This window comes from Paramormyrops kingsleyae, chromosome 12, assembly GCF_048594095.1.
Source record: "Paramormyrops kingsleyae isolate MSU_618 chromosome 12, PKINGS_0.4, whole genome shotgun sequence".
NCBI classification, from domain to species: domain Eukaryota; kingdom Metazoa; phylum Chordata; class Actinopteri; order Osteoglossiformes; family Mormyridae; genus Paramormyrops; species Paramormyrops kingsleyae.
The window spans coordinates 22,994,075-23,004,740 of record NC_132808.1 but is presented as its reverse complement, the minus strand read 5'-3'; the positions used below and the strand labels follow the sequence as shown (position 1 = coordinate 23,004,740).

At 40.1% G+C, this 10,666-nt stretch overlaps 1 long non-coding RNA gene across 1 annotated transcript; it reads right to left on the bottom strand.

The window, feature by feature from the left end:
• Positions 1–6,692: 6,692 nt before the first annotated feature.
• On the bottom strand, positions 6,693–8,115 carry LOC111835536 (uncharacterized). Its single transcript, XR_002836250.2, has 3 exons — positions 7,946–8,115; positions 7,357–7,838; positions 6,693–7,207 (listed from the first exon to the last, which is right to left on the bottom strand). It is a non-coding gene; the product is annotated as an uncharacterized lncRNA (long non-coding RNA).
• Positions 8,116–10,666: the final 2,551 nt, after the last annotated feature.

Genomic DNA, 10,666 nt, shown 5'->3' with positions numbered 1-10,666 from the left:
TGTACATAATGTCTGACTTGTAAATACTGAGAAGTTAGACTGCTGAAAATCATATTTTACTTTCAGTTGCATAAAAGAAGCAAATTTATCATCTATATACAAATCTTTAATACAACATAGGCCCTTTTGTTTCTAAATTGTAAACACTCCATCAACAAAAGATGCTTGAAATAAATGATTGTATGATATTGGCGTGTACACTGAAACGTTCGGCATCTCAAATGAGCTCCTTATTTGATTTAAAATCCTTACTGCGTTTCTCAAGATCCAGTTATTGGCACAAATTTTCACAGGCGTGGGTTTTCAGAAGAGCAAAACTGGGAGTGAGGAATTTTGTACAGATAATGCTTCGGCTCTCAGCCACAAAGGGGAAGTTTTAAGTCTTGCATCTCTTGGGGGGGGGGGGTGGGTGGCTACCCCACTGCCAATAAGTAAGGATCCTAAGATTTGCAGCCCAATAGAAATGTCTAAACTGGGAGGGTGAGGCCTCCTCTCAACCTAGGTTTCTGTAGGTGCATTTTGGATAGACGAGGAGTCTTGCAGATCCAGATAAATGACATAATTGTATCAAGTTGCTTAAAAAATGTTGCTGGCAAATAAATAGGAAGATCTTGAAAAATATACAAAAATCTTGGAAGTATATCCATTTTAGTCGCATTAATATGACCTATCATCGACAGAGAAAGCAAATTCCATTTTTCAATGTCCCTCCTAAGTTTGCCCATCAAACTCAAAATGTTTAATCTAAAAATCTGTTTTGGGTTTCTAGGGATATTAATACCAAGATATGTAATATGGTCATTAGCAATTTTAAATGGTAGGGAGTTTACAAAGGTTGGACATATATTCTTTGTAATAGACAGGAATTCACTTTTACTCCAGTTAATTGCATAACCTGAGATTGCACTACATTTCAATATAGCTTAAAAGATTGGGTTTCAGCAGGATTAGTAACACTGATCAACAGATCATCTGCATATAGATTTACAAGACATTCAGCATCTTGTATTTTAATGCCATGAATATCAGGATGGCTCCCTTATGCCAATAGCTAGTGGCTCTAAGGCCCCCCTATTCAAATCTGGCCCTCGATTCCAAATCCAGGCCTTGTTTTCTAGTCTCCCAGGTAGTTAGCTTAATAACTTCTGGCTCTAATTGGCCAGAGGCTTCACAACTGGCTCTCAGGTAAAGGAAACTGGAAAAACAGCAGTGCTCGGCCCTTGAGGACCGTGATTTGAATAGCCCTGGGATCTCCTTGACACACACCACGATGCAATTCAAAAAGGCGTGATCTCTCAGTATTAGTCAGTATATGGGAGGTGGACCGTGCATACGATGATCTAATCCAGGTGATAGGTTCATCTCCAAATCCAAACCTTTTGAGCACTTCAAACATATATGGCCATTCTATCTGGTCGAAAGCCTTTTGAGCATCTAACGAGAGAATTGCAGCAGTGTTCCCCTTTGTTAAATCTGAATATAAGATATTGAGAAGTAATCTCACATTACAAAATGAAAAGCGGCCAGGAATAAGTCCAGTTTGGTCAGGATGTATAATCGTTGAAATATAATTATTTAGTCTACAGGCTACAACTTCATCTTTTACTCTTTTCAGGATTAAACAAATATTGGCTTCATATAGCGATTTTAGGATTTTTTTCCTTTTTAAAAGAATAATTTATCATTCTTAAGAGGGGGGAGTTTTATACTAAAGGCCTTATAAAATTCACAACCAAACCCATCAGGGCCTGCAGCCTCACCTGATGGAAAAGAGTGAATGGGGTTAATCTCCTTAAATAAATGACTTTGTTCAAGCTTTACCAAAAGTTTTAAGACTAGTGATATATTAGGCTGCGATTTTTAAATACAAATAAACTGTTTTGGCTGGATTTTTTTTTTTCTTCAAATGTAAGTTTCATTTTCAGAATTATCTAGACAGAATAAAAGATAAGATCATACTGCGGTTTCTAAGCGCTTTCTAACAGGGACTCGGGTAACGGCATGAAAAGCTTTTTAGTTGGCATAGAACCAAAGAGATTCTAGGAATGGTGACAGTCATCCTTTGGACTGTTGCCTTGTTTTTAACATGCTTTCCACGATGCATGCAAGTCCTGAAGTCTAGTTTGCCGATTTCGCTCCTACAAAAGTTGTTTATCATGAGTGTCTATATAGACTGGTCGCCTTGTAGCCCTTTGGCAGAGTATTGCTTGTGGCTTGGTTGCATCTAGTGTCAGCATACAGGAAGCGTGTTGGTTTCCTGTACAAGTTACTCTGTTTATGGCATCTACATTTACTTCTGCATACCTGTAGTGCTTTTCAGTATCAGCCCTTAACTCATCATACCAGATGTTTGCTAATTTCCAGCATGGGAGACGGGGATCAAACAGAAGTACTCTTATGTATGCACTTCATGATGTGTGGGTTGATTTTGTTTTTTATTTTTGCATCAGGATAAACATGTTGTTTCTGAATTTGACTTTTTTCTAGTTGTCTCTGCTTGTCTTTTTGAGATTTCATTGGTTTGTGCTCGTCACAGCTCTTTCACCTCTTCCTTTCCTCTCAAAACCCTACGTTGCTGGAAGCTTCGCGGCCGAATAAGGTTTTAAGACTAATTTCAGTGATAACGTGCGGTGAGAGGTACATGCCCTTCCTGGGGGACGACACGCCCACAGCAGATGCTTGGGTGAAAAACCGCTTATCAGAGCAAACCTGGGATGCTCCTACGTGTCAGTCAAGCTGCGGTGGAAATGTGGGGTGGGGGAGAATGTGTCTGGGTAAAAGCTGTCATCTTCCAGCCATGAGCTCATAATATGGGCTTAAAAATGTCACGTTATGGACAGCGTTGCTTCCTGAAAAGTTTTTGCTGATTGTGACAGGTACCTGGTGGGTAGTTTTGGTTTTGCCGCATCACGTAGGAACTCAGAAATAGACGGTTAACCGTTTACCGGTAATAACGTATTTAATCACGTTTATGATTCTCATACGCTATAAAGTTCAACTTAATTAGAAGTATTTTGTTCTTGATTTTTGATGGCAACGTGATGCACCTGACATTGAATACAATGTCCAACAGTAGTCAGCAGAAATTTTCATACCTGGTGACCGCAAACACCATTCCTGCAGTCTCAAACCCAGCAATTCTCTCTGACCAGATCATTTAACTCTGACTGTGTTATGAGATGTGGATCACCTGATGAGGGGGGAGGAGGTCAGGAGCATGCACTGATTTCAGTGCGGTGTCGCACTCCCCACATGACAAACCACCTCAGGGATGAGAACCTGAGTGTAGCCATGTGGCAGATGATTCCTCAGCACCACACAAGTCCGAATGGACGCTGATGTGATTTGGATGTGATTTTCATGATCAGCAGCCAAAAATCTATGAGAAACATCCAACACTGTTCAAGAAGCGAAAACTTTGTTGTGCACGTAATTACACCAAGGCAATGAAATGCTAAGATTATCTAGGAATAGAGAAGTAACTGGCTCATATGTTAGAATAATTCCACCCCGGAAGCCCGTCATATGGCATTCACAGCTTCAAAATCTGTTTCTTGAGGGGAATGTTAGGCAGACGCCCCCCGAAATACTAATTTAATGCTATTTAAATACTTAACGGATGCCGGTTGACAATTTCGCTTTGCTTTTCATTTTTTTGTTACGTGATTATGACACTTTTCGTAAATAGTGTGACTTTTTGTCTTTATTAGTAATTAGTCATTTTAAATTCTTGAATTTAAGTCCTAAAATTTTAATAGAGTACTTTTGGACTGAGCTGTTATTCCACTAGTGCCCTTCCTGTTAGCGTTAAAAAGTCTGGCCGTTCTCTTCTGACGGCATGGTGGCGCAGCAGGTTAGCAGTGTTGCCTCACACTTCTGGGCCCAGGGTTCGAATTCCATGTGTGTGGAGCTTGCAACCTCCCCCGTGTTTTCAAGGGGTTTCCTCTGGGTACTCAATCTGCCTCTCACCAACCCCCTCCTCTAGGGGCATAACCCTGCACTCCTCCATCAGCTGAAAGATATAATCTCTCAAACATGTCCTGAGTCTGGCCCAGGATCTCATGCTGTTGGACGTGCCCAAAGCACTTCCTCAATGAGGCATCCAGAAGGTATCCAAGATAGATGTCTGATCTGCTACAGCTGACTATTTTTGATTCAGTGAAGTAGCTACTTTGATGTCAAAGAGAACCACGGTTAGGGCTGGATTTAAAAAAATTGATTTTCTGATTCAGATTGATCAATCAATCATTTGCATAATTTGATATGGAATTGTACGATGCCAAGACCGTTTTTCCATGGCTGTGTGGAGCTTAACACTAGATTTATTTAAAAGTGTATTTACCCTGTTAGTTTCGTGCAGCTGAACTCCTGCAATGAGATCTGAAAGACAGTAATAAACAAACATGGTGGGAGCTGCTCCGCGGAAGGTACCTTCAAGCCTAAAGGCAGGTGTCTGGATGTATTTTGTTGGGACTTTATAAATAGGAAGATGGTGAGGAACTGGACAAAAACGAAGTCAAAACCATTTAATGAGACATACTAAATATGTGCAATCTTAGCACTTACTGTACTGGTCATGTTAAATAAAACGTTTGTTAATGCAGCCACTCTGGTCAATTCTTAACGTACATATTAATATTTTTAATAATGCACCAAGTCAAAGGGTTCCTTGTGAAATTTACGGCAAATTGGTATTGTAACTAAAATCTCCTTAAATCAAATTTGAATTGAGTTGAATGGAATTGACTTGCAACCTTGTGAATCAGAATTGAATCGATTCAGGAAATCAGTGGAGATAGCCAGCCCTAACTATGGTAGATGCATGTTTAATTCTGTAAGCTCTCACTCAATAAAATCAAATATCTTTTTGAATGATTTTTCCTGATTTTCTTGGTTCCCCGCTCTTGTCAAGTGATGCCTACGCTATAATGTTATAGTGTAAGATTACCAGCAACAGAGGAGTATCTTCAGGCTTTGCTCTGCAGGGTTTCTCTTGGCACTGCCCTGGAATTCGGCATAGTGGCCTTTTTTTTTTTGACCCAAGAACATAGACCAGCTGAGGTCTTGGTATGGTTCTGAAGGTCTGTGGGGAACATAGTGGGCCGATGTGGTGCTGGGACTTCTGTGATATTATATGCCCAAAAGATGGGTTGGGTTTGGCAGGCTGGGTAACAGGGTCATTGCACTGGCATCTTCTGAATGGGATTGTCCAATAAAAGGACCTCTAAGGCTGCAGAAAAAATATTGCGCCAGAGACTCATCCATTTGGTCATTGAGAGTTAACTGTAGTTACCTAGGTATATATAAAGTGTATTTGTTTACAGCGATGAGTCAAAGCATTGTCCACTCCCACTTGAAGCGAACGATGTCAACTATCTCGTAAAAATAACGCATATCACGGTCTTGGATATATTAGACGGTCAGCTAATATTTGGTACTTTGTCATTGTGCTGAATGTAGAAGAATTGAGCAGGAATAAAGACTTAAGTGACTTTAATTAGGGCCAAATTGTTATGACATTGACATGCAGCGTTTTTACAATATCGTTGACCTTATCCGTTTCACGTTGGAGTGGTTAAAATGTTTTGTGATGTTTATGAAGCCAGAGTAAAACAGTATTGAATTACTACATTTTCAGAACCTCCTTTGCCAAAGCACTTTATAGTAACTCCAGTTGTAATAGCATGTTAACGTAGAAGATGCAATAACTAATCTGCTGGAGGTTAAAACGAATTTCTCTTTGGGAATCTTTCCCTTTGCATTTCCTGATATCAATTTACCATGGAAATACAGTTATGATAAATACCTGAAAATACACACACACACGCACACACACAAATCATGATTGTGAATTTATCTCCTGGTCCTGTTCAAGTTGGTCACAGCTATGTGAAACCAAACACACACCGTTAAAATTGGCCCTAACAAAAGGGCTGCAGTTCTAAGTTCACTCAGATCAGGCTTTTGAAGTGGTTTCTTGCTTTGTGTTACTGGAAGGCAGCCTGGTGAGTTGTTTTGCTGCAGCGTGCATCGATGGAAGGCCCGATGAACTTTCACACCTGGTAGTTCAGTCTTCCTCTCCTGCGGTATGTTTAGCAACAAGATGCATGCTGCAGAATTTGATTTTATGTAGATTTAGTAGCCACAGAAAATTCATGTGTGAAAGGCAGGCTTTTGGTCTGTATAGAACATGTAACATCTAACAATCGCATCTCATTCTGGTGTGTCTGAAAATGAAACCAAAATTAGCTTGCTCTAGGTCAAAGTGGTCAGAGCAGCTTTTTTCATCTAAAATGAAAGCCGTCTTTGCGAGGAGACAACGAACTGGCGCAGAACGAAAATACTCCTGTGAGTAACAGCTTCATTTTTCCACTCATCATAAACCGCTGAATTAAAGCACGGTCTTATCGCGCCAGGACGGGAATGCCCCTCATCAGCGCACGAGGCAGTCCTGACACCAATAGGTATTTGGGCTCTCGTGGCCTCGCTGGACCAGCAGTTCTGACAGCAGCCGCAAAACCTGCACGATCTTGCTACAGTTCAGTATTCGGCTGATTTGGACAGATATCAAGAATTTCAGTTGTTTCAGATATTGATCAGACAATTTACAGAAAAAAGGCGCTAGTACAGCATACAGCACCTTAGTGCCAAGTTTTCATTTGCAGAAGTAAATACTACCAATGGGAGTCACATTTGCAAATACCTTCAGTGCAATTGTTTATTTAAACAAAATCATTATTACAGTTTTATAAATACGCTTTTAAATAAATAGAATTAAATAAATAAATACATTATATTTTAGTAAGATGTTTTAGAGCTTATGACATACATTCAAGTAAAACCCTGAGAACTGTCTTGTATTTCACATCAGCAGTAGAACATTCAACAAGTTTACGCACACATGTTAATTTACAATACAAAATAAATAAAGTCCATAATGTTCTTAAGCATACAAGGCACAGTGTAAACCTTATAAAAAGTACAAAAATAATTTGAAGGCACGAGCGATTATTATTATCGTTATCATTATTATTCAACCAATGATAAAGTAAAACTGTATTTTCTGGTACAGCAAACTAGATTAAGAGGTGGTGCAGTTATCGAGAGAGCTGTTGTATTGCTCTACGAGATTCTTAAATTTGTCGAGAAAGGACTTGTAAGACACCGTCTCGTTGGTCTTAAAGATGCACTTCGCATCCTTCTTGACCTAAAGAAAGAGAGAAAATTTAAAAAGTGTTGCCTTGGATAACAAATGAATATTCATTTAGTTATAGTGATCTAACAGCCGCTTACATAGCTACTTTTTTGTAATGTGCAGAATTAGCAGTACTAGTAATAATTAGTAACAGTACTTACTCTTATCTTTTCCAAAATTCCTTTGACGTGAAGAACGGTGCTTGGTTTTTTGACGGTGCATTTGCTCTCTATCGTTTCCAATTCATTCTGAAAGTACTTCGCAGTTTCGGAACAATTCTAAATAAATTAAAAAAAAAATACCGCATAATTATGATTTAGTATTTTTCGATCGTCCTTCAGTGCGACTCCAGGGCAGATTTAGTGGAGATAAAATCGGCACAGGTGACAGCTGCAGCAGTGCGGTCTGTTCTTGGCTTTGGCTGCTCGCACGAATGAGAAGCGAAGCTCTGCCTGTGCCGTTTGCTGTCATGCAGTGCTGAGGTCATGCAAGACGCTGCGCGTAACTGTGCATGAAGCTTTTCGCACTGATCCCCCCTATATGCAAGCATTATATCCAGAGCCATGTTTTAAAACAGTCAAATACAATTAATCACGCTTACCGTGCTTTCTAGGGGTAGGACGAATAGCGCAGTGTTATTGTCCTAAAACGAAAAAAAAGAGATTTTGGTACATGTTAGGAGAGTCTGAGAAGAAATATAGTGCATTGATAGGTTTTATCAGTTATCATAAATAAAGAACAGTTACTTACACATGCCACGTCTTCCTTCAGGTTGTCCATTATAATTGAAAGTTTATTTATACGTGTTTTCATACCACACTTCGGCATAGAAAGTCCGCAAGTCAGAAGGAATAGCACTCCTGAGATGGTCAAGATACAGCTGTTCATGTTGTCTCAGAAAGCAGCTACTGTATACTTCTCTAAAGTCAAGGACGGGCAAAACAAGATGCTCTGATCCTGGATGCACATGGTATTTATACTGTTCTACGTGGAAAATCACAGGGTGGGCAGAGGTAAAGGTTTAGATATTACAAATGCAGAGAGAGAGAGACGGTTGCCTTGTGCCTTTTTTTTCTTTGATGACTCTTTGGAATTTTTAAGAGTGTAGAGATCGGTAAAATCCCTCTGGTGTCCCACACCTGGGTTTGTATGTAAGGTTTCACTTTGTTCCACCTGACACTAACCAGCCATGTTCCTGGCGAAAATGAAGTGAGAGCCCTTTTTTGGTTTCTATACTCTTATTTTTTAAACACGTGCCCAATATTTATTAGATAATGCATTATTTCCTAAAACACAAATAGTACATATGAGTCTTCTTTCAGTCACTTTCGTGAGCCAGGATGTGGTCACTAAAGGATCAAAAGTAATTAAAAATGTCAAGCAAACAAGCAAAAAAATAAATATATTTATTGGAAGAAATTGTTAAATAATGTATCCTTGGGTCAGAATACTTTTTCATACATTACTATTACTGTAATCCATCCATTTTTAGTAACTGCTTCTCAAGCTAAGTTTGTGATGGTCCAGAGCTGATGCCAAGGGGAGCTAGAGTGTGACATCGTTTTAGTTGAGACAGTCGTTTGCAGGAAAGGATTATCAGGGAAGCGACGATCAGAACACTAGACCGACTTTAGTGTGTATTAAAGAAGCTGGTTTTCACATTGTGCGGCTGCCTCTCGCTTGTCTGGATTTTCTCTAAGGAATCTAGGTCTCTGCCTAACAAAGGTATGCCATTCAGGAGAGCCGGTGCATTATCAGTGGATGTTTGCGTATTCTGCAGTGACCTGGTACCTTGTCTGCTCCTTCATGCCCTGTGCTTCCTTGGTCAAGCCACAGCATTGTGATTTTAAAAAGATAAGGGGTAACTGAATATTTATGGAATACAGCACAATGTGTAGCACTGTGACCTCACAGCTCCTGGGAGAGGGGTATAACCCCCAACTCAATTGTGTGTGCTGTGTTTGCCCAAAGACATGCAGTTAATCGGCATCTCTAAATGTGTGATTACGAGTGTGTGTGTTTTATGTGTATATTACATTGTGGGGACCAAATAATAATTGATATTTCATTGATCCCCATGAAGAAATTCTCTTTACCTCTCCCCCAACTTGCTCTCTGTAGATGAGAGCAAGCTGGCTGTGAAGGGCAGCCGCCCAAAGTGGACCCAAGGGCCTTGCTCAAGGACCTGCAGATGAGTCAAGGTCAGGCTTGAACTGGCAACCTTTTGACCACAGGTGCAGAGACTTAGCCCATTGAGCCACAGGCTGCCTCCTAAGGGAGGTCCCCACAATGTGATAAAAACCAGTTATCTTGCTGTTGTGGGCACTGTTTTATTCAGTCCCCACAAGGGGAAACTCAGATTTATAAAAATCTGTGACTGCAATCAAAAAACTAAAAATGGCAAAAGTCTTGTATTTCATTTGGTTACTTATGGTTAAGGTTAGGGTGGGGTAGGGGTTCAGGTCGTCATTGTTGGGGAATTAATGGACAGTCCCCACAATGACATAAATACAAATGTATGTTTGTGTGTGTGCGTGCGTGCACTAGTGTGTGTGTGCGTGTGTGTGTGTGCGCGCACGTCCTTCGATGCACCAGCATCCCATCCAGGGTGTGCCCCAAACTAACTGCTATTTGACTATACCACTAAAGTAAGTCTAACTTGGGCATCCCTGTTTGACATCTATTTCTTTAGTTAGAAAATACTTTTGTTCAATGTAATACACCAATTACCCTTCATCCTGGGCCCGGATAAGCAGTTTGGTTGATGAATGGGAGTGGTGCCCCATGAAGAACATGGCTCACAATGGTCTTACACTGAATAAGTAGTCGAGGAAAAAGGATGCGACGCCATAGCCATGAAGTCAATACTGGGGGGGACCAAGACCGTGATTATAATACAGTATATATTGGGAGGGGGGGAGCATTGTGAACTCATCTGAATATTGGTGGGGATGTATCCATTATAATTACAGCCTTGGATGGATGGATGGAGGGATAGATGGGTGGATTTTTTTCTGCTTTTATTAAAAAGTACATTATATACATTGTAGATTTTCAACAGGGAAAGGGGTTCTGATTCACAGATGATGTGCTTTGAGATGAAAAAGTTCCTCTGGCTGTATCTGTATTGTACATTTTGTATAGTTGGCTGTAAAGAGGCTTGTGATTATCACTATTCCTTGAGTTAGTTAAGTATTGATACAATAACTAGTAACAGTCTGATGACAGGCTGATGTAATGCTGGGGGAATCCTTCCCAGGTAGCATCAGGTCTTGATTGTGTATATGCAAATTATCATGCTGTGCCAATTCATAAAATGCTATCATGCAGTGCTGAGGTCCTGGATAGATTGACTCATGTAACTTAATGTAAAGAACATTGATGTCAAACATGATTGTCCAGTTTGGGAAAGTCCCAGGCTGAAGTGTCATATTCACCCTGAATAATGTCTGTTCTGAAAAAGGGGATTCA